This window comes from Callospermophilus lateralis, unplaced genomic scaffold (assembly GCF_048772815.1).
Source record: "Callospermophilus lateralis isolate mCalLat2 unplaced genomic scaffold, mCalLat2.hap1 Scaffold_105, whole genome shotgun sequence".
In the NCBI taxonomy this organism is placed as follows: Eukaryota; Metazoa; Chordata; class Mammalia; order Rodentia; family Sciuridae; genus Callospermophilus; species Callospermophilus lateralis.
The window spans coordinates 1,050,416-1,072,118 of NW_027510702.1; the positions used below are offsets into that span (position 1 = coordinate 1,050,416).

Sequence of the window (21,703 nt, forward strand, 5' to 3'; positions counted from 1 at the left end):
AAAAAAAAAAGTACATGTAAAAAGGCATGAATTGAACATACTCTATATACAAAGATATGAAAAAACTGTACTCTATATGTGTAATAAGAATTGTAATGCATTCTGCTGTTGTGTATTTAAAAAAATAAAATCAACAAAACTAAAAAAAAAACAAAACAAACAATAAACATTTGCTAAAGCTATACAAGGTTCTCTCATTTCATTGGCATTTCAACCTTATCATCATCATTAGCAATATAATGCTTATATACATTAATTGAAACTATTACATATAAGACATACAAATACTGGAAAACAAATTCAAAACCCTCAATGAATTTGATGTTTATAATAAATATAATAACTATTTTTATAACAGTTAAGGTAAATATTTTTAAAATTTATTCCCTTCATATTATAATTAATTAAGAAAATCTTGCCATTTCTCAATTGATGATCTGCTCTGTGTCCCTCTATCCTCTAAAATCTTTGAAACAGAATACAGAAAAGTAAAACAACAAATTAAAAGATTGAAGCCTGAACTTTCTTTTTTATTTACATATGAAAGAGCTAATACTTCATTTTGAACTTTAAATAAAATTTGTTTTATATTAACATGTAAGCCACTGCTTTATTATGTTCGTTTACAGCCTTTAATTTTTCCTAAAAATATCTGGCTTAAGTGGTAAGTTTATTTCATTGTTTTTGTTATGATAGATGTTCTGTCAATTTTTGCTTTGCATAATTTGGTGCAACATGGTTTTCATGATTTCTCAATGAACTGTTCTCTTTAAAAAATAAGAAATATATATATAACCTTGCTAATGCTTTTGTTATTTCTATATATTGTTATATTTGCTTTTTTGTTTGTATTCGCCTGATACATACTTTCCATTTTTTATTTTTAGCCTTTATTTGTAAAATTATTTCAGCTATTCTGTTTTAATAGTATGTAACTGTATTTTTAAAATATATCCCATACAAGTACCTCTGTCTTCTAATAGTGGTTTAACCCAGTCAGATTTTTATGATTGTTTATCTGTTCAGAACTTTTTCCAGCATCTTGTTTGTTTTCTATCTAAATGCTAACTGTTGTTTCCACTCTGTTAACCTAATTTTTATCTTTTTTCTTCTACTTTTAAAAAATTTACACCTTCCATTTCTCTTCTGATAATTTTCTTAAATATTTGACATACAGACATAAATTTACATTTTTCCAGAATGTATACTTAATCAGCATTTATATTCTCTCCCTACATCTACTACCCCTCCACCACCAAAAAATTAAAAACTTCGGTAAACATTTGTTTTCCTCATTTATCTACCTTCATCCCATATTAAAATCATCTGTAATTTTAGATTCCTATAATACATATTTAGACTTAGTTTCATTTTAGTGTCTGTATTAATTACAAATCAGTGAAAGGACAAATATTTTTTTTCATTGAGGAATTCCCTCTGGACTGTTTTCAAGGGAAAATAAAGATATGCAATATCAGCAGTCAGTTACTTGATTGGTGTAGTCCTTATTTTTCACAGGCATCAAGAACCACCCAGGACACAAACCAGTTTCTCTTACCCATGCTCCACTACTCACTGCTTCCACCTGGAGTCAGTCATCCCATTACTGAGGCTGACCAAAGGCAAAGTAGAGAAACGAAGATGAACATGAGTTAAGTTACTTAACTCCCTCTGAAGGAGCCCAACAAATTATCCTATTGATTGTCCCTGGATCTCTATTTTGTTAACAGAATTATCCTATGCATGTCCCAGGTTATAATTTCTTTCTTCAATCCAATCAGTTTTGTTTCTTCTTCCAGAAATTTTTCAAGTTTTTGGTTCAATAGATAAAGGGCTTGGTATTTTAAAATATTTTTTCCATTATTTTGAAGGCAATGGAGCATATTATAGTCTATATTCAGATTGTCATATTCAAATTTTAATTTTTTTAGATCCCAAAGGTTATGCTAATGGCTGATTTAATATATTTATAACACACACCTGCACACACACATCTCTGTCTCAAGTGTAGTACATTACTCTCATTTAACAAAAGCAAGTATTTAATCTATATTATTTAAAAAGAAATACCTACGTGTGGGTCTTTTTCCTTTTGTCTGAAGTCAATATTGGCAAGATTTCACTGCTGCACAGAACTTTCTTCTTTTTTATCTAGATTAATAAGTAATACTACTTAAAAATCAATTCTGAAGATAGAATCAAACATCTGACTTTTTTCTCATACTGAGGATTAAATCCAGGGCCTTATGCACACTAAGTTTGCACTCTACTACTTAGCTACAACCCTGGCCCTCATCTCCACCATTTAATCTAACCTTATCATTTAGACAATCAAGTCTATATGAATATTAAATTTAAATTTAAATACACAATTTTTAAACATCACATCTCTTAATTTATCACTCTATATTCACTATGATAGCAATTAAATATGAAATGATAAAATGACCAACTGACAAAACTGTATCTTTAGAATCCATAACCAAAAAAGACAAAGTAATAATAGTAATGATGGAGGGGAGACTGATAATATAGTTAAACTAGTTAATATATGGATCCTTGAATGAAATCTAATTCAAATGTCTCAATGACCAAGTCTCAAACACTATTAACACAAGTATGCTACCCATAGAAATCATATATATGACAATATAATTCCTCAAATAAAAATATATAATTATTTATATTCCTCTGACAGCAGAGCAACCCAACCAAAACACATTTTATGTAAAAAGTTTCCTTCTCAGAGGGAAAAAAATATGTAGAGAAGACATTTTTTGTTTGCTCTCCGACTCAAAGCAGTACTTTCCTGAGTCTGTAAGTCTCCAGTATTGTTTGTTCTTGCTCACATCAAATGATAACTAAAATTTATTTTTATTTCTCCTTCTGTGGGTTTACCCAAACAAATAAAGTTATTAAATAATAAACAATTCTGTACCTGTAACTGTTGGTTCTGAAGAATGCATCTTTTTTGGTCTTACTAATTTATGAGGTTCATAAGGAAGAAATAATTGAGTGCTTTGAGGGATTTTATTCAATACAAGCATATGCTCATCTTTTTCAAAAACTCTAAAGAGAAGAATAGATTACATTAAATGAGCTAAGTAAAAATTAACATATTCTGAAGATAGAAGGGATATTTAGATTCTATGTAGTTAAAATCCTCCACTTTGCAAATAATGAAACTAAGTTCCAGAGATTTTTTTTTAAAGAGAGAGAGAGAGAGGATTTTTTTTAATATTTATTTTTTAGTTTTTCGGTGGACACAACATCTTCTGTTTGCATGTGGTACTGAGGATAGAACCCGGGCCGCACACATGCTAGGCAAGTGCGCTACTGCTTGAGCCACATCCCCAGCCGCAGTTCCAGAGATTTTTAACAGACTTTTGTACAATAGTATTAAATTACTTGGTAATAGTGTCAGAGCTAGAACACCTTTCCTGATTAAGTCCAGTAGTCTTCTCAGTATGTCACAATTTTATTTTTAAGACATAATCATTCTTTTTGTTTTGGTACTAGGAATTGAACCAAGGGACACTTAGCAACTGAGCCATATCCCCAGGCTTTTTTATATTTTGAGACAGAGTCTCATTAAGTTGCTTAGGGCCTTAAGTTGCTGAGGCTTCAAACTTGCAAGCCTTCTGCCTCAGCCTCTCAAGTCACTGGGATTACAGACATGTATCAATACATCCTGCAAACATAGTCATTTTTAACGACTTTTCAAACATATCAAAAACATCTTAAACCAAAAGTCTAATCATAAAAGTAACATTTTAGATTTCAGAGTACTTTAAACTTTAAAAAGACTGATTTGGAAATAAATCAACTACCATGAATACAGAAATCATTAAAACAATAATACAACATAAGTGGGTATTTTAAGTTTTTTACTGAAAGATAATTTCATTGACTTCTTCCTAAATCAATGAAGTAGAATAAATGCTACCAAAATACACTGATTCTACCTTATCAATTTAGGACACATGATAAGTTCCCCAGTACCGAACCTTACATATACCATAGTTTTTCCTATACATACATAGACAAATTTAACACCTTTTCCATCTTAACTAAGCAAGCACTTATTACACATTGTAGCTTTTTTTTTCTCCTGTGGTGGATTTAACACAGGAGTACTTAATCACTGAGCTACATCTCCAGTTCTTTATATTTATTTTTTAAATTTTGAGACAAGTTATATCTAACCTGCTTAGGGCCTAAGTTGCTGAGGCTGGTCTCCAACTTGCAATCCTCCTGTCTTAGTCTCCCAAGGCATGCACCCCCACACTCAGCTGTGGCTTAACTTTTGCAGTGTGAGGTATGATAGCAAAACTAGCATAAATTTATTTTTTCTTCTTCACAATTTCATGGACAGATAAATCTAATCACAGATCTTGACATCCTAAGCATATAACTGTTTTTTCCCCCTTATCTTAAGAACTTTCACCTTTTCACTTAAATAAAGCATTTACAGCTTCTATTCAACATATCCAAATTGCCAGCATCACTAATCTTTCACTTTGGGGTCATTTTTAAGTAAAATAAGGGTTACTTGAACACCAGCGCCATGATAATATAACATTCGATGGGATAATTGAAATGGCCACTAAGTAACTAACAGGCAGGTAGTGTATACAGTTTAGACATACTGAACAAAGTGATGATTCACATCCCAGGTAGGATAGAGTACAATGACATGAAATTTCATTAGACTATTCAGAACAGCATGCAATTTAATTGTTTATTTCCAGAATTTTCTATCTAATATTTCTGGATCATGGTTGACTACAGGTAATTGAAATCATGGAAAGCAAAACCATGGATAAGGGGGTGCTACTGTATACACTGAGTAAAAAATGACTAAATATCTATATAAGTTCCTCTCAATATACAGAATTTTATGTTAAAACATTGTTGGCAAAGCAAAATTCTGTATGTTTGCCTATTTTTTAAAATCAATTTCATCATAAAACTAAATACATACTGCCATAGATACGATATGTGGGAGTGCAACATGTTGGGGAGGAGGTCAAGCAAATAACAGATCCAAGGAAGTGGGTTCAGGGAAATAAACTCAAGAAGAGTGTGTTGAAAAATTAACACAAAGGCAATGAAGACTGAGGAATGGAAATTTAGAATGAAAAAAGGGCACAGGCAAAAAGAAAAAAAATAGAAAGTAGATCAGAAACAGCAAGAGTAACACATCTATTTTTCTTTAAGAGAAAAATTAATGACTTTTTCTTCATGCTTCCATCACGAAGGTCTATTTTATCAAAAAACAGGACAAAAAAACAAGGAAACATATGACGTCATTGATTAAGTCACAATTATAGGCTCCTCTACACTCTCCATGATAAAAGAACTAAACAAGTTGGTGACAAGATAATAAAAAGGTACATTGTGCATCAGATGTGCTGTTGCTACCCTCTCTCCCTCTACAATTATAATATCCTCAGCCTCACTAAAGCATACTAAATAATAATAGTTCAAATCATTTAAATTAATATTTAAAAAATATTTTATTTTTTAGTTATAGTTGGATACAATAGGTTTTTTAAATTTATTTATTTTTTATGTGGTGCTGAGGATCGAACCCAGGGCCCCACACGTGCTAGGCAAGCACTCCACCACTGAGCCACAACCCAACCCCTTAAATTAATATTTTTCATAAGAAATTAATAGAAGATAGCCTGCATGACAAAGGTGTAGAAAACATACATTGGAGAAAAGATAGCCTCTTCAACACATGATGCTGGGAAAACTGGAAATCATATGCAGCAAAATGAAATTAAATTCCTCTCTCTCATCATGTACAAAACTCAACTCAAAATGGATCAAGGACCTAGGAATTAGACCAGAGACCTGTGCCTAATAGAAGGAAAAGTAGGCCCAAATCTTCATCATGTCAGATTAGGTCCTGACTTCCTTGATCAGACTCCTAAAGCACAAGAAATAAAATCAAGAATCAATAAATGGAATGGATTCAAACTAAACAGCTTCTTCTCATCAAAGAAAAAGATAAATAACATGAAGACAGAGCCTACAGAGTGGGAGAACATCTTTACTAGACACACATCAGATAGAGCACTAACTTCCAGGATATAAAAAGAACTCAAAAAACTTAACACCAAAACAAAAACAAAACAAAACAAAAAACCACAAATAACCTAATCAACAAATGGTCTATGAAACTGAATAGACACTTCTCAGAAGAAGATATACAATCCATCAACAAATAAACAAAAAAAATATTCAACATCTCTAGTAATTAGAGAAATGCAAATCAAAACTACTCTAAGATTTCATCTCACTCTAGTCTGAATGGCAATTATCAAGTATACAAGCAACAAAAAATGCTGGCGAGGATTTGGGGAAAAGGTACACTGCAAATTGGTGCAATCACTCTGGAAAGCAGTATGGAGACTCCTCAGAGAACTACGAATGGAAACACCATTTGGCCCAGCTATCCCACTTCTCTGTCTATACCCAAAGGACTTAAGATCAGCATACTATAGTGACACAGCCACATCAATTTTTATAGCAGCTCAATTCACAATAGCAAAACTGTCTGATCTGGATGCCTTTCTATAGATGAACAGATAAAGAAACTGTGGTATATATACACAACGGAATATTACTCAGTATTAAAAGAGAATAAAATTCTGGTATTTGCAGGTAAATGGATGGAGTTGGAGAATATCATGCTAAGCAAAGTAAGCCAATCCCCCAAAACTAAAGGCTGAATATTCTCTCTGATAAGTGGATGCTGATCCATAATGAGGGGAGGGGGCATGGAAAGAATGAAGGGACTTTGGATTGGGCAAAGGGGAGGGAGGGAAGGAGAACAGAAATGGGGGTAGGAAAGATGGTGGAATGAGGACATTATTACCTTAGGTATATATATGACTGCACAAATGGGTGACTCTACATCATGTACAACCACAGAAATGAAAAGTTGTGCTCCATTTGTGTACAATGAAACGAAATGCATTCTGCTGTCATGTATAACTAATCAGAACAAAAAAAGAGGATAGAATACAGAATCAAACTTTTAGATGCAGAATCTCTGGTCACATAAAATTGAATTTTAAAATTTACCTATACCTTTCTTTCAATTCCTTTCTCTTTTCTGTACTTTTTTCTTTTCTTCAAGAGTTTCTGAAAGATTCTTGGTTTCATTAAGTCTTGCAATCAGCTAAAAAGAAAAATGGGAAAGGAAAATGAAATAATTACCTGCAAAGAAGAATATTTTATCTTAATTAATGAATATGATTTTTTTTTCTGTAGAATCACAAGATTTGTATTTTTGGCAGAATTTACTATCTTCTATTGAAAGTCATTAAGAGTTACATCAATATTAAATCATACCCCTTTAACTTTTCCTTACTACTAAATTTTCAATCATAAATATCAATAATTTCCATTTTTTAAAAGAATAATCATAAGCAAAATAGACATTGAATATTTACATAGGGACATAGTTATCACATATTTTAAAGGAAATAGCATCCATTTTTCCTCTCATTATTAAAATTATATTGCTGGGGGCGCTGGGGTTGTGGCTCAGTGGTAGAGTGCTCGCATAGCATGCATGAGGCACTGGATTCCATCCTCAGGACCACATAAAAAAATAAAATAAAGATATGTGTCCACCTAAAACTAACCAATAAATATTTAGAAAAAAAATAAAATGATATTGTTATTATTTTGTACCTTGTAACTATGAATGATCACTATAAAATCTAATTTTTAAAAAATTTAGAAAATTTAATTTTCAATTTTTTCTCAAAATTTATAAAATGATTTTGATGAGTTCTTGTATGTATGTGAATCAAAGCCACAATTCAATGGATGATACTAAAAATATTCAATAAAACCTTAAAAGCTTAACTGTTTCTAGACTGGTTTCCTAAAAATTATAAACTACAGTTGTAAATTTTGCAAGATTAAATTATTTAAACTATTTATTGTTCACCTTTCTGAAAACACGGTTACTTTTTAATGCTTTTAAATTCCTGTTACAGGGCCAGAGGTATTAGGTACCAGTGGATCAAACCCAGAGCCTAGTGTGCATGAGGCCTTGGGTTTAACTTACTGCACCACAAGTCAATAAGTAAATTCCTCTTAACCTACATCTTGATCCTTCTTCAGGCCCTCCCAAAAGCCAACCTATTCCCCCAAATTCAGAGTTAAATAAATTCCACACCTGAAAAACATTTTGGCTTCAAAGTGATCTAAAGCTTATCAATTGGCCTTTGTCTACATTGAGGCTATCTTAACAGCTCTCCTAAGGTGTCAACTAACACATTATTATATATTAATACATATTTTAGAAACAATAACAAAATATATACCTTGTTTAATGAATTAATTTCCATTTCTGCTTCATCTGCTTTTTCTTCAATTCAGATGAACTTTTGGTAAAACTGTTGGCATGTTTGAGGATATCTTGTGTTTTACATCTCAGATTAACTCTTTTTATGTTAAGGAACTATGCTGTGCAAGTAAACCTTACATTTAAAATAAATGTACTATGTCAGAAATAGTTAATATTATATAATGTCATTTATATGTGTGGTATATATAAGCAATAAGCACTGTTTCTGAAACAGGTAAGATTAATATAAATATCTGCAGACTAATGAAGATAAGTTAGTATTGATCTCTATTAACTTAAAAGTAACATCCATCAAAAATATTTGTTAGAATGTTTTTATTCAGTTAAATATTTTCACAAGGTGTTATTTGTTTTTTTTTTTTTAAACTAAGTTCACTGTGTCATTGGGATGACTAATAAAATATAATAAATTCAGGTCCCAATTTAACTTTTTATGCTTCCATCATGTATTATTCCAAAATCAACATTAAAAATCCACCCAATTTCCCTTTTCTTGCCTTATAAGGTTCATCAATGCACCCTCTGACAAACAGAGAGATCTTTCCTGATGCTGAACTTAAACTTTAATCCTCTTTCAACCTCCACAATTCTTTATATGATTTTCTATCAGATTATAACTCCTATGTTTGTACTAAGTCTTCTTTATCCCTGTATTCTACCTTGCTTCTTTTCTGTTTCATCCTAAACCATTCTTTTATCTCTTCTGCTGCTTTTTATCCTTCATGTTTTGGTTTGAGCCTATTATATTTTTATGAACATTTGTTGTTTATCTATGCATTAACTTCTTAGTGGGAAAGGGCAGAGGTTAGTTGGTAGATGAAGTACAGAAAGTATAAGGGAGTTGGATATGAGTTGGGATGAGATGTAAAATTGCATGTTAAACAAGAAGAGGTAGATGGAGGTAGGAAGAATTAAAGATTAGGATTTAAATATCTATTTCTAAAAATTTAAACTGATACTTTTGGTAATAACTTAGCTTTATAAATAATATTCACCTGAAATGTTTGTTCTAGCATATAAGTCACATATTTTTAAGGCAGGATAGGAAGTTCTGATAAAATTTCTCTAGAGTTCTTGTTCACTGTTACTCTTCTATTCATTCTAAATTCTAGATAGATAATAGAGGAACTTAGGTAATTGTGTTAATTAATAACCATGTAGGATGTCTATTAATAGCAGATAAATTTTCTACTTGAAATTGAGTCTAAATCCTCCCTAAACAGAATGTCCAGATGAAAGTAGACCAATTAAGAATTACTTAAGCATCTATCACAGTGATACTGTATTAGAATTCTTTATTTGTCTTTCTCCTCTATTAAACTCTGAGCTCCTTGCAAGAGAGCTTTGTAATTTCTTCAGTACTGCCTGACACAAGGTAAGTACCCACTGAATTTTTAAATATTAGTGAATAATTGTTGACTCACTTCCTTACCACCATCTATCATAACAAGTAATAATTAATCAATTTAATCAGAACTTCTTTGAAAAGACAAAGCAAGATGACATTTTCATTAGTTTGATTGTTGATATGCCACTTTAAAGCCAAATACATATACAATTTATTCCCCTTAAAATTACTTGCTTTTGATCACATGTACATGAGAACTAATCCCAAAAGACCTTAAAGTGACCTTTAAAACCTGAATTAAACACAAAAACAAATCTATGAAGCTCTCACCAGGAAAACAAAATAATAATTAAAATACAGAAACAATACTTATCTAATAAAATTATAAATAGAAATACTATTGTGGATACATGTGTAATGTCCACTCGGTAAGTGATGGAAAGGGTGCAGGCACTGAAAAAAAGTCATAGTTGAGACTGATTTATTGCATTCTTCTCAGTACAAAGATATAATAATTAAAGCATCATATTACAGAAAGGTTAATACCTAGAAATTCCATAATAATAGTTTCACTCATTTTTAGTTGTTCAGAACATGCCAACACTGTCTTTTGAATTTCTTCATGTTCTCTTTTCTTCTCATAATATTCACGTGAAAAGGGTGTTTCTGAATATTTTAGTTGGTATTGCTTCAAAACTTCTTTATACTGACATACATAATCATGATACATTTTTCTGTTAAAAATAAATGATGTAGAATAGATCTAAAAACCTAGTAAATATCACTTGTTAAAGTCTCCTAAATTAAGTATAAAAAGCAATTCAAACATCTATTTGTCTGTATTACTCTCATTATTGTCTGTCCTTCAACTTTCTTTAACCCCAAGACACTTCTCAGCCACACTTTTTTTATTCCTCACCTGGTTAATCTTCTTCAATTTAACTTCCACTCCCACCAGTATAATGACATTATTCTTTCCATGGTCATCAATGATCTAAATTGTCCAATCAAATGATCTATTTTTTATGTTCATCCTAACTGACATTGAAGAACTGGGTTCTTTTAGTCACACCTTTTTTTCCCCACATTTTTTATTGGTGCATTACAGTTGTACATAATGATGGGATTTGTTGTTACATATTCATTCATGCACAGGATATAATATAATTTGGCCAATATCAGTTATACCTTCTTAAATATCTATGCTCCCTGGGTTCTGACTTCTGTAACTATGCCTTTTAAATCTCCTTTAATTTTCTTTAGCTGAAACTATTACATGAAGTCACGTTCTATGTGTTAAAACTCTGGGTTCATAATCATTCATGTATACCCCACAAGTATTCTTATAAAAAAAAATTTGAGCCGTTTGGAGGAACTCTTCTATATCAATTCAACTAATAATGGGTGACCATCTATTTAGGCACAAGTTGTAAGTGAGGCATTATTCTTACAAAAGAATATTAAGACTTCTTTTTTATTTGACCCATACGCCAAAGGAGTTGATTACTACTGCCTATGTGCCAAAACTTTGTGATGGGGTAGGGGAGAATATACTGAGGATTGAATCTAGAGCCTTGCATGTTAAGCAAGTGCTCTACCACTGAGCTACATCCCCAGGCTGCCTATGTGCCAAATCTAATACATCCTCTGTTGTCTGTGAACTAAGAATGGTTTTTCAATTATTGAAAAAAACTCGAAATATACTCCATGACATAATAAAATTATATGAAGTTCAAATTTCACTGTCCAATAAGGTTTTAGTGGATCATATCTCATTTATTTATGTATGGCCTAAAGCCATCTTGTACCACACAGTAGAGTTGAGTTACAATACTTACTATCTGGTATTTTACAAAAAATGTTTGCCAATCCTGATCTATAACACTGAAAGTACTCAATACAGTTCTTCACTGAAAATATACCCTCAGCCTCAGTGTTAGGGACTGCACCGAGAACCTCACTCATTGAGCTATACATCCCCAGTCCTACAGAAAATATATTCCTGAATTCTCTTTTTACCAAATTCTGGTTTCAAAAATAATATTCATAGTAAACTTTTTGAGAATATATAGTCCTTATATTCCTCAAGATTTTATTTCTTGGATCAAGAAATTTCTTAAAAGATGCTATAATGATTGTTCTCCTTAGCAGAGAATAGGAGCAAGTATTCTTAAAACTTCTGGTTTAATAAGTAATGATTGATAAGTACTGGGTCAACAAGTCTGAATTTTAAGAATGATCTAATTTTTTAATATTGCTAAACTCTGTCCCCTTTAGCAAGATAAAGCAGTTGAGCCCCAAATAAATTCCTGTTCTTCTAAATGTATGTTTATTAATTAAGACCCCACTTATATAATAACTTGGGAAAATGGTCCAGGGAGAAGAGAAATACCATTGAAAAATTAGGCCTGGGTCACCTGTTTCATATGAGATTAGCATACCACATTCTATCTTGTTCATACTATATAGTCATATCCACTTCTAACATCTTCCATATAGAAACTTTGGCAGAACACAGCATAGCTAAGTCATGATTCAGAAATTCATTATTATCTAATTTATTCTAGCAGTACTAGTCTTCATGAATGCTCAGAACAAGAATGGGAGATCAGAAATAAGTAGCTAGTGCCCCTACTTCCTCAGTACTGATTGTTGAAATGAAGGAAGTTATATGCATTTATGAATATGTCAAAATGAATACCACTATTATGTATAACTTAATGCATTAATAAAAACATTAAAAACGGGGACTTTTTTGAAAGAACTTACTGAAAATATTACCACACTCCCCAATTTCCCCTTTTTGAAGACCCAGGAGAGAAATTTCTCTCAAGTCTCGGGAAAAACTTCATAACTTATCTTAAGCAAGTAAACTGCTAAGGATTAAAACCAGGGCCTTGAGCATCCTAGGAAAATGTTCAACCATTGAGTCACACCCCCAGCCTCTAATTGAATTTTTTTAAATGAACACTCTGATCATATTTCTTGATCAATGCCTTGACTACTAAGAATTTCAAAGCCTAATTTCTGTACTTTTAACAAACAATATGCAGGACCACATGTAGCCTTGATTTTTTTTAAACACTGTGGTATTTTTATACAAATATCTCAAATTCTTTTGGGATTGAAGCAGGATCTATAAATGACAACCTAATAGTCTCCTTCATCTTTTCCACCTTCTGTCTACTCTTTGGATGATAGCATACTTTTGCCTTTCTCCACTTTGCTCCATATATTTTCCTGAGAAACCTCATCTACATACAAGATTTCTAATGCCATTAAGTCCCAATTTTAAACTTTAGTTCTAACCTAAGACTCATTTTTGAAAATAATGGATTATAGATTTTACATGGGTAGTTATTTTAGGAGGTTTTTTTGTTTGATATTGGGGACTGAAATCAAGGGTGCTTTACCACTGAGCTTTATCCCCGGCATTATTTATTTATTTATTTATTTATTTATTTATTTTATTTATTATTTCTTATTTTTGAGACAGTATCTTGCTAAGTTGCTTAGGGTCTCACTAAGTTGCTACAGCTGCCCTTGAACTTGAGATCCTCCTATCTCAACCTTCAACTTGTTAGGATTATAGGTATGCACCACAAGGCCTTCAACATGTGTGTTTCTTAAATAAAATGTAAAAACTGATAAGTGTTCTCAAATCACTTCAGTTTTTAAAATTAGGTAAAATTTTAATGCCATATATATCATGTTCAAAGTCTCTAACATTGTTTTATTATATTCATTAATTACATTTAATCCCTAAGATGATGTGATTTTACACGAAGTAAAATAAATTCAGATAACTACTGGTATTTCTCCATTAGTATATAACCACTTTACTAAATTAGCAATCTGAAAAACTGAAATTTGACACAAAATGCCTTTAAAAAAACAATACCTCAAATTTTTCAAAATGTTTATTCTACAAATAATTATCCTCCTAAATGTTTGCTTACACTGTTCAGTCAAAAATACCATTAATTGAAGAACATTGCTATAAATGCTGATAGATAAATGGTTTATATCTAAGGCAATATCTCAACATATTCAAGCTTTTACAACAAATATGGAGACCTTCAAACATTCAGTCCAAGATATCACATTTACTTAAAAATAATTCCCTCACAATACACACTTTCTAAATTCTTACAAAGTATGTTCCCGTAATACTAATTTATAAAACTGATACACTTAAGTTAATATATATACTGTACTTGTCTTTTTCAATGGTTTCTTGATAAATAGTAAATTGGTCCTGCATATAATCTTCATGTTTATGAAAAACATCACATGTTGGCTTCCAGCTATAGAAAAAAGTTATAGTTGTAATTAGCACTTCAGAACGATAAACAAATAAAAAAATTTGCAGAGATAATAAAAAATGAACAAAATCATTTAAAGAGAAATAAATGTGTCTTCCTAGAGAAAACAAGTTTACATCAAGAAAACATTCCCTATGCCACAATGAAATCTACTACTCTGTATAATTAATATAAACCAATTTTTAAAATAATAAATACAACAGTATAAAAAAGAAAAAAAATTGCATATCCTATCCCCATCACTATCAATATCCACACACTCATATGCTCAAATATTAATATTCATTAATTTTTACATAAAATTTGTTTTTGAGATATGATAGGGAAAGAAGCAAATATAGCATGGCTGAAACTAGGCCAAAATAGATTATCAAATCAGATAGAATAAAATGAATATTCACCTCATATATTTTTGTTTTATTATATAACTTGAAAACTATTACCAATGCAAAAAATCTAAAATTACTATATATACCATGGCAGCTTCCATTCTAAGTATTGTTTGAATATTTCCTCTATTTTCATTTTTTTTCCAAATTCAAAAAGTACATATGCAAAATGAAAAAGAAAAAAAAAGTCCATATGCCCATTTGGAAGCACAGAAGAGTATACATAAGAAACTATCTTACATATTCTCAATATTAAATAACTACTATAATTTTAAAATTGTTTCAAGATTTTGCTACAATTATATATTTTAACATTATTGAGATCATATTCACATAAAATTTATCCTCCTTTATCACTTACTGAAATTATACTTAAATATTTGTCTTAATTTCTTTTCTTTCTTTCTTTTTTTCTTTTTTGTGGTGCTGGGGATTAAACCCAGGGCCTTGTGCATTCCAGGTGAGCATTCTACCAACTGAGATATATCCCCAACCCCTTAATTTCTGATACTTAAAATATATTCCCCAAAAGGAAATTTGAAGGTCTAAGATTATACATGCATATATTCTGAGTATTTAAAATTCCATAAGAAACATAAGCTCAATGAGAAGATATTTACTATAAGCTTTTCAATGTGCATCCTTTGAGGTTTTTCTTAGATATAGATATATTATCATGGATTGGGTTCTTATTATGAATAATGATGCATAAACTGCTTTGTTCAATTTGCAATATACTAACATTTTCCCATGTCAAACATATACCTATGTCATGATTTTATTGGCTGCCTAGTGTTCAGTCATCTGGATATACCAAAATTCATTTAACTAGTCCCTTAATGTTGAACATTTAGAGTTACTTCCAATATTTTCCTATCATAAAAATGGTTGAAGTAGAAGTCACACAATTCAATGGCAAGAAAAGAAATAGCTTGATTAGAAATTGGACAAAAGACCTAGAGAAATATTTCTCAAAAGAAGTGTTTTATCTTGAAAAGTTTTAGGTTGGATTCCCTTATACAAACTAAGATCTTAAGCCAGAGTGTAGTTCAGTGGTTCTTGTCTATCATGTATCAAGGTAGCACTTGCTTATCATGCATAAGGCCCTGGATTTGATTCCCAGCACCACATAAACAAAAACACTAAGATCTTGAAAAGTCAAAAAATGGAAATTATTTCAGACTAATAAGACTTACATAGACTACACTAAAATTCTTTATTTATACTAACTTTATCTAAGTTAGTGAAATCTCATAATTCAGCACTTAGGGCAATGGTAGAGAACATGCTTATTAGCATGTACAAGGAAGACCCTGAGTTAAACCCCCAATACCAAAAAAACAAAACAAAACAAAACAAGCAATGGTGTCTTCAACTATAAACCTAGAAATCTTGAATAAAAAAATCAAATGGCAATTACTGAAGGTTCATTTCTTTCAAATACTCACTTACTACAGTTGTCTTTGATTTCATTACTATGTTTACAGTAATGAGCAATTTCCTCATCTGTTGTATTTATAGTTTCATGTATCTTACAAATAGTTGATTTGTTTTCTTTTATGTCTTCACAGCATTCTAAAAGAGGAAATGTTTATTTTCTTAAAGTAGAAATTATAAATTCAAAATAAACAAATACAGTAAGAAAAACAGTTTATGTCAACTTACCTAAAAGGAGGACAGCCAGAAAGGAGAGGAAGTGAGGCTTGAGAAGGGAAGCCTCCTGTACTAAAAACTAGAAGACCACAGCCCCCCAGAAACTAAGGAGGATTTGTATTTGCAATTGAAGAATGTACACTGGGCTAGATTAGGTAACACTTAAGGTCAATTCATCTTATGATGCTATAAATTCATGCAAATGTTTACTCATTAATTGTATTAACATAAGGATTTTGTTATTGACAAATACATAATTTCTATCAATTAATTATTAAATACACCATCAACTAACTTATTTACCAATGATTTAAGATAAACTTAGTTCTTGAAAATATTAAATAATTTCATAATATTTTATTTTTTGATTGTAGAAAAAAATAACCAAATTCAATCTTTCTGTGACAATTAAGAAGTTAATAGTTAGATTTTTAGAACTAAAATATTTAAAGCATTATATTTATTTAATTTGCGCAGCCACTTCACTTATATTTACTAGCCAATTCACTTATTTTCAGAATTATTATTCCTGAAAATGTGGCATCAATTCTGGTTCCTAATTTTTGATGATTTCTTTAAAGAGAAACATTTCACTCAAATATTTGAAGTAACCTTGTTATTTGAGAAATATAACATTTTTTAACTGAACCTTAGGGGTCATTGCTGCTTAAAGCAAAATTCTTCACAAAATAATTAAATGCAGAATACACAAAATTACTGAAAAACAGTAGGTGAATCACAACTATTTTGCCTAGGCTAAAAAGCTCATTATTAGTGGAGAGAATTAGTAGAGAATTTCCAGAATTAGTAGAGAATTTATACTAATAAATTAGTAGAGAATTTCCAGAAGAGTTACAATGCCAACTACAAGTTGCCATAAACAGGGCAATTATATATTATGCTATATGTCATAAAAATTAAGACAAAAACATCTTTAACATGCAAAACTACTTACTATTAATTCTTTGAATCATGTCTTCTTTAGTACTTGTATCTTGCTCATACTGGAAAACTAAAACAATTCTATTGTGACTTTACTTCATTGTTAAAATGTCGAATAATAATACAGTTACCTATTTATTTTCATTTTATACCTACCAAATTCTAACAAAAGTCTGTCCAGACTGACAAAGAGGCTGTCATTCATCTTGGATACTATGTAAAGAAAATAAAAAATAAGTGAATATACACATGAATATAAAATGAAAATACACATGTATATTCAGTAACAACTTTTTAAATATAACATTCTCACAAAAAAATGTGGATGGAGCAAGACAGAGGGTAAGAGACGTTTTCAGTCCACAGCCACCTTCCTGGTAGAGCCCTAAGAGACACTTAGGCAGCTGCTGAACGTCGTTGCATGGCTGAGACTAGGGGCAAGGGTGGGCGCCTTCGTGATTGTTTATTCCTGGTACTGCAGTAAGTCTTTGAATCTCTGTGGATCCAGACAACTAGACTTCTCAAAAGGGTGTGCCCTGTAAAATAAATATCTGAATATGTCCCTGCTTGGCGTGTGTACTGCCCCGCGCAGTGAAAGTCCTTCACCAACAGCAAGGTGAAACCTAGAAAAGTGGTGCAGGTTTACATTTACCAATTTGCCTCCCAATATTTAAAAAAAAAAAAAATTCACACGAGAGCCAACTCACAGTACAGAACACGCCAGAGGTGGGGTTCACAGCTCTGGCTCCCCGTAGACCCGAGGGGCGGCTTGCGGCTATCAGTCGAGACTTGCGGCGGGAATTTGCTGGCCCGCCCTCCCCTCAGGCAGCGCTGGTGGTCTCTGCCCACCACAAGCCAACCACCACGCAGCGCGCATCAAGCGCCCGCCACAGGATGAGGCTCGGTGTGGCGGGTAGTTCTCTGGAGTAGGGCCAGGCTAGCCACTCAGCCCGCTTTCCTCAGAAACCACCACACACGGTTCCTTTTCCCACCCACCTAAACAGCCCCTCGAAACCCCGACGTCCAAACCCTCTTTCCTTAGGGTCCCAAACTCCACTTAGGGCCGGAGTCGTCAGGAACGTGACCCCAAACCTAACTCGAAGGTCTGGAGCCCCGTCCTGCCCTCGCCCCCTGGCGTCAGCGTGGGTAGACCCCGAGGAGCACGCAGCAAGAAGCAGATGGCGTGGAAGAGCGAGATCCCGCTCCCTGCGAGAACAGGGTGGGGATCGCGCCATCCGGGGAGTTAGAACCACAGGAGTGAGTGCAGGGTGAGGTAGCACTCAGAAAAACACAGGGGGTCTGTCGTGAACTCTCCCGCTGCCTTGCAACCTAGTGTTAACTTCGAAGACTATCCAGCCCTCTTCTAACATAATAGATTTAGACAAAAATTGCAGAATAGCAATAAAATTAACTTTAACATGACAATAAGAAACTCATCAATCAGAATTCAGTTTTGAATTCGGCATTTTGCTTCTTTGAAAAGCATAATTCAAACACGTTTTAGTAAACATTTTATGACTACCTCATTTGTTGTTGCAAATAAAGCATATTTTGTGCCTAAAACTGTCACCACTAGGTAATTTATGTTTTAGATTTTTCATGTCGAAGTGAAGAGTGAAGAAACAATAATGTAAACAATTTGCCTCAATCTGTTGTTGTTGTTCTCTGGACTGAACCCACGGCCTCAAGTATGCTAAGCACGCTCTCTACCACTGCGCTAGATCCCTCTTGAATCTTTTATTCCTGGTGAACATGTGAAATAATATCAATAATTGCCTTAAGCCGACAATACTAAATCATTTCATATTTTAAAATGGAAAACAAGCTTTTCTTAAGTACATACCATATGTATATTTTATTATAATGTGTTGTAATGTTCATCACTAGTATTAATGATAGTGAACCATCAAAGCTAAGTTAGGTTCTGATGATTTAAGAATTTACCATATTTATTTGTGTGTGAGAAAGAAAACCTTTATTTTTCCAGCATTATTGAGGTATAATTAATCACTTTCCAAAGGCCCCACCTATGGACTCTGTACTTGAATTGTTCCACCCTGTTAGTATCTCACAATGGGGAGTAAATTTCAACCCATGAAGCCTTGGGGAATACCCTCAAATCATATCCAAGCCATAGCAATTTTGAAATAATTATCACAATCAAATTAATTTGTATAACATATTCACCACTTCATATAGTTATCATTTGTGTGTGTGGCATGAACATTTAAGATCTACTCTCTTAGCAAATATCAAGTATGCAATTCAGTGTAATTAACTATAGTCAGCATGCTACACCATAACTTTTCATCTACCTAACTCAAACTTTATACCCTTTGACTAAAATCTCCCCATTCCCACTTTCTACTTCCCCTCCCACTGGCAACCATCATTCCACTGTACTTTTATGAATTCAGGTTGAACTTGACCCAAATCCAAAATTATATCATCCTGTCTAATATTTCCTGTCTTTCTGACACTTTCTAAGAATCAACACATGAAAATTGTTATCTTATGTGATTATCATCATCTCTTATAAATAATTATTCACAAGACATTGATTTTTTCCTTTGATATATTCTTTGTATGCATCCAATCCACTCTATACATAGTCTTTGTAGTCAAACAGATATGATTGTAACTATGGTTCTATCATTTGTTAGGTCAAAACTGTGAGCAAGTTTCTAACCTAAGCTTCAGTTTTCTCAAAAGCAAAATGAGAATTATTACGATAGGATAGTTTGAAAATTAAATTATTTCTATAAAGCCCCTAATGTAATGCCCAACTGTAATGGCCAACACATGGTATATAGAAAATTAAAAAGCCATTCAGAACAAAATTCTTCAAGTTCCATGTGGTCATATTTCATATGATCCCACTTACATTTTCATTGTAGAGGAGGAATAGTTTATTTGGGGGCTCACAGTGTCAGAGGTCTCAACCCACAGACTGCAAGCTCCATTCCTCAAAATTCAATGTGACGCTGAACATCATGGGTGAACAATGTGGGGGAGGGAGGCAGCTCATAGGATGATCAGAAAGCAGATACAGATTCCATTTGCCAGATATCAGATATATACCCCAAAGGCAGCCCCCAATGACCCGCCTCCTCCAGCCACAGTTAATTCTATCAGGGGAATCCATTCATTGATTGGGTTAAGGCTGTCATAACCCAATCATTTCTCTTCTAAATCTTCTTGCTTTGTCACACATGAGCTTTTGGGTGACACCTCACATTCAAAGCATAACAGAAGCAATCTCATCTCTTCCATAAAGCCATTTCCTCTGCGTCCTGAGTATCATCTCCTTTCACCTCCTCAGGAATGTTAAAATATCAAGTATTCCTTTCCTCTTAGGTGTATTCATCTTTTTCCATTCAGGTAGCTCTTGACCATAAGTTTTTAACTTGGTGAAATCTCTACCAGTAGAAAGAAAAGAGGGCAGGAAGAGAGAGAAAGAAAAGGAGGGAGGAAAAGAGGGGAGAGGGAGGGAGGGAGGGTGGAAGGGAGGAAGGAATCAACCTTTCCTAAACACTAAAAATCTCTATTTGTCAACATATTTCTCTCATCCCTCCGATCTGGTAATGCTAACCAGAATACAAGTTAGTTTCACTGGAGCCATGGGTATCCACCTGGCACTGGAACAAGTCCAGAGGCTCTAAATAGGGGCACTTCCCTGGAAACAGGGGACACTGGAATCTACCAGATGTAGGATTGTACTGACTTGATGCTTAATTCCAAGGCAAAATCCTGTACTTACCTCTCCTCTTTTCCAGCAGATGGAGTCTTTCTCTACTCTGTGCTGTCCAAGGTGTGGCAAGGAAAGGTGGAGGCAGACCCATGGTGGTCAGTCTAGAGTGGGTTCAGAGGCTCCATTCATAGGCACTGGCCTGGGTGTAAGAGTATGGACCACTGGTTGGTACTGGGTTTCACTATGGTAAGCCAGGATTACAATTCTTAGGCTGGATTGTTCCTCCCCAAAAAGAACGCATCTTTCTCTATGCTGCCCTGCTTGGAGTTGGGGGAAAGGTAACAGGAACAACTCTGCTTCTGTCCTTATTTGATAATTCTTTCATTATTATGATACCATCTGGACTGGTTTCCTTAGCTCTTGTGAAGGTTATTTCTGAGCATAAGTTGGTGTTCAAATTAATATTTCTGTGGGAAGAGGATTGCTAGAAGGTCTCATTACATCACTGTCTTACTCTGCTTCTAGCCAACCTGATTTCTAAACAGGTACCCAAACTCCTACCACATTTCTCAATTTACTTCAATCTGCCTTCCAACCTCATTACACAATAAAATTTGCTCTTGTTAAGAATGACAATGATCTCATGTTATTAAACCCAATGAACATGTTTTAGTCCTTATCTAACCTTACCTCTCCACAGCATTCAACAGTATAATTCCTTAAAACACAAGTTTACCTTATTTTTATCCTCTCTACAGAAATTTCTCTATCACTTCCTTCAGGTTCATCTCCTCCTACTCAGCCATTAAATGTTATAAATTTCTCAGGTTCAATCCTAGGTCTCTTCTCATTTTGTATTTCATGTACAAGTTTCCAATACAACCATTACATAGATGACTCACAAATGTGTATCTATAACTCAGGCCTCTAGTACCAATCCAAGTTGGTTATTGCAAA

The 21,703-nt window shown here is 33.0% G+C and overlaps 1 pseudogene; it reads right to left on the reverse strand.

The window, feature by feature from the left end:
- LOC143388316 (protein SIX6OS1-like) overlaps positions 1 to 17,260 on the reverse strand; it is a 33,961-nt pseudogene extending 16,701 nt beyond the window's left edge.
- Positions 17,261 to 21,703: the final 4,443 nt, after the last annotated feature.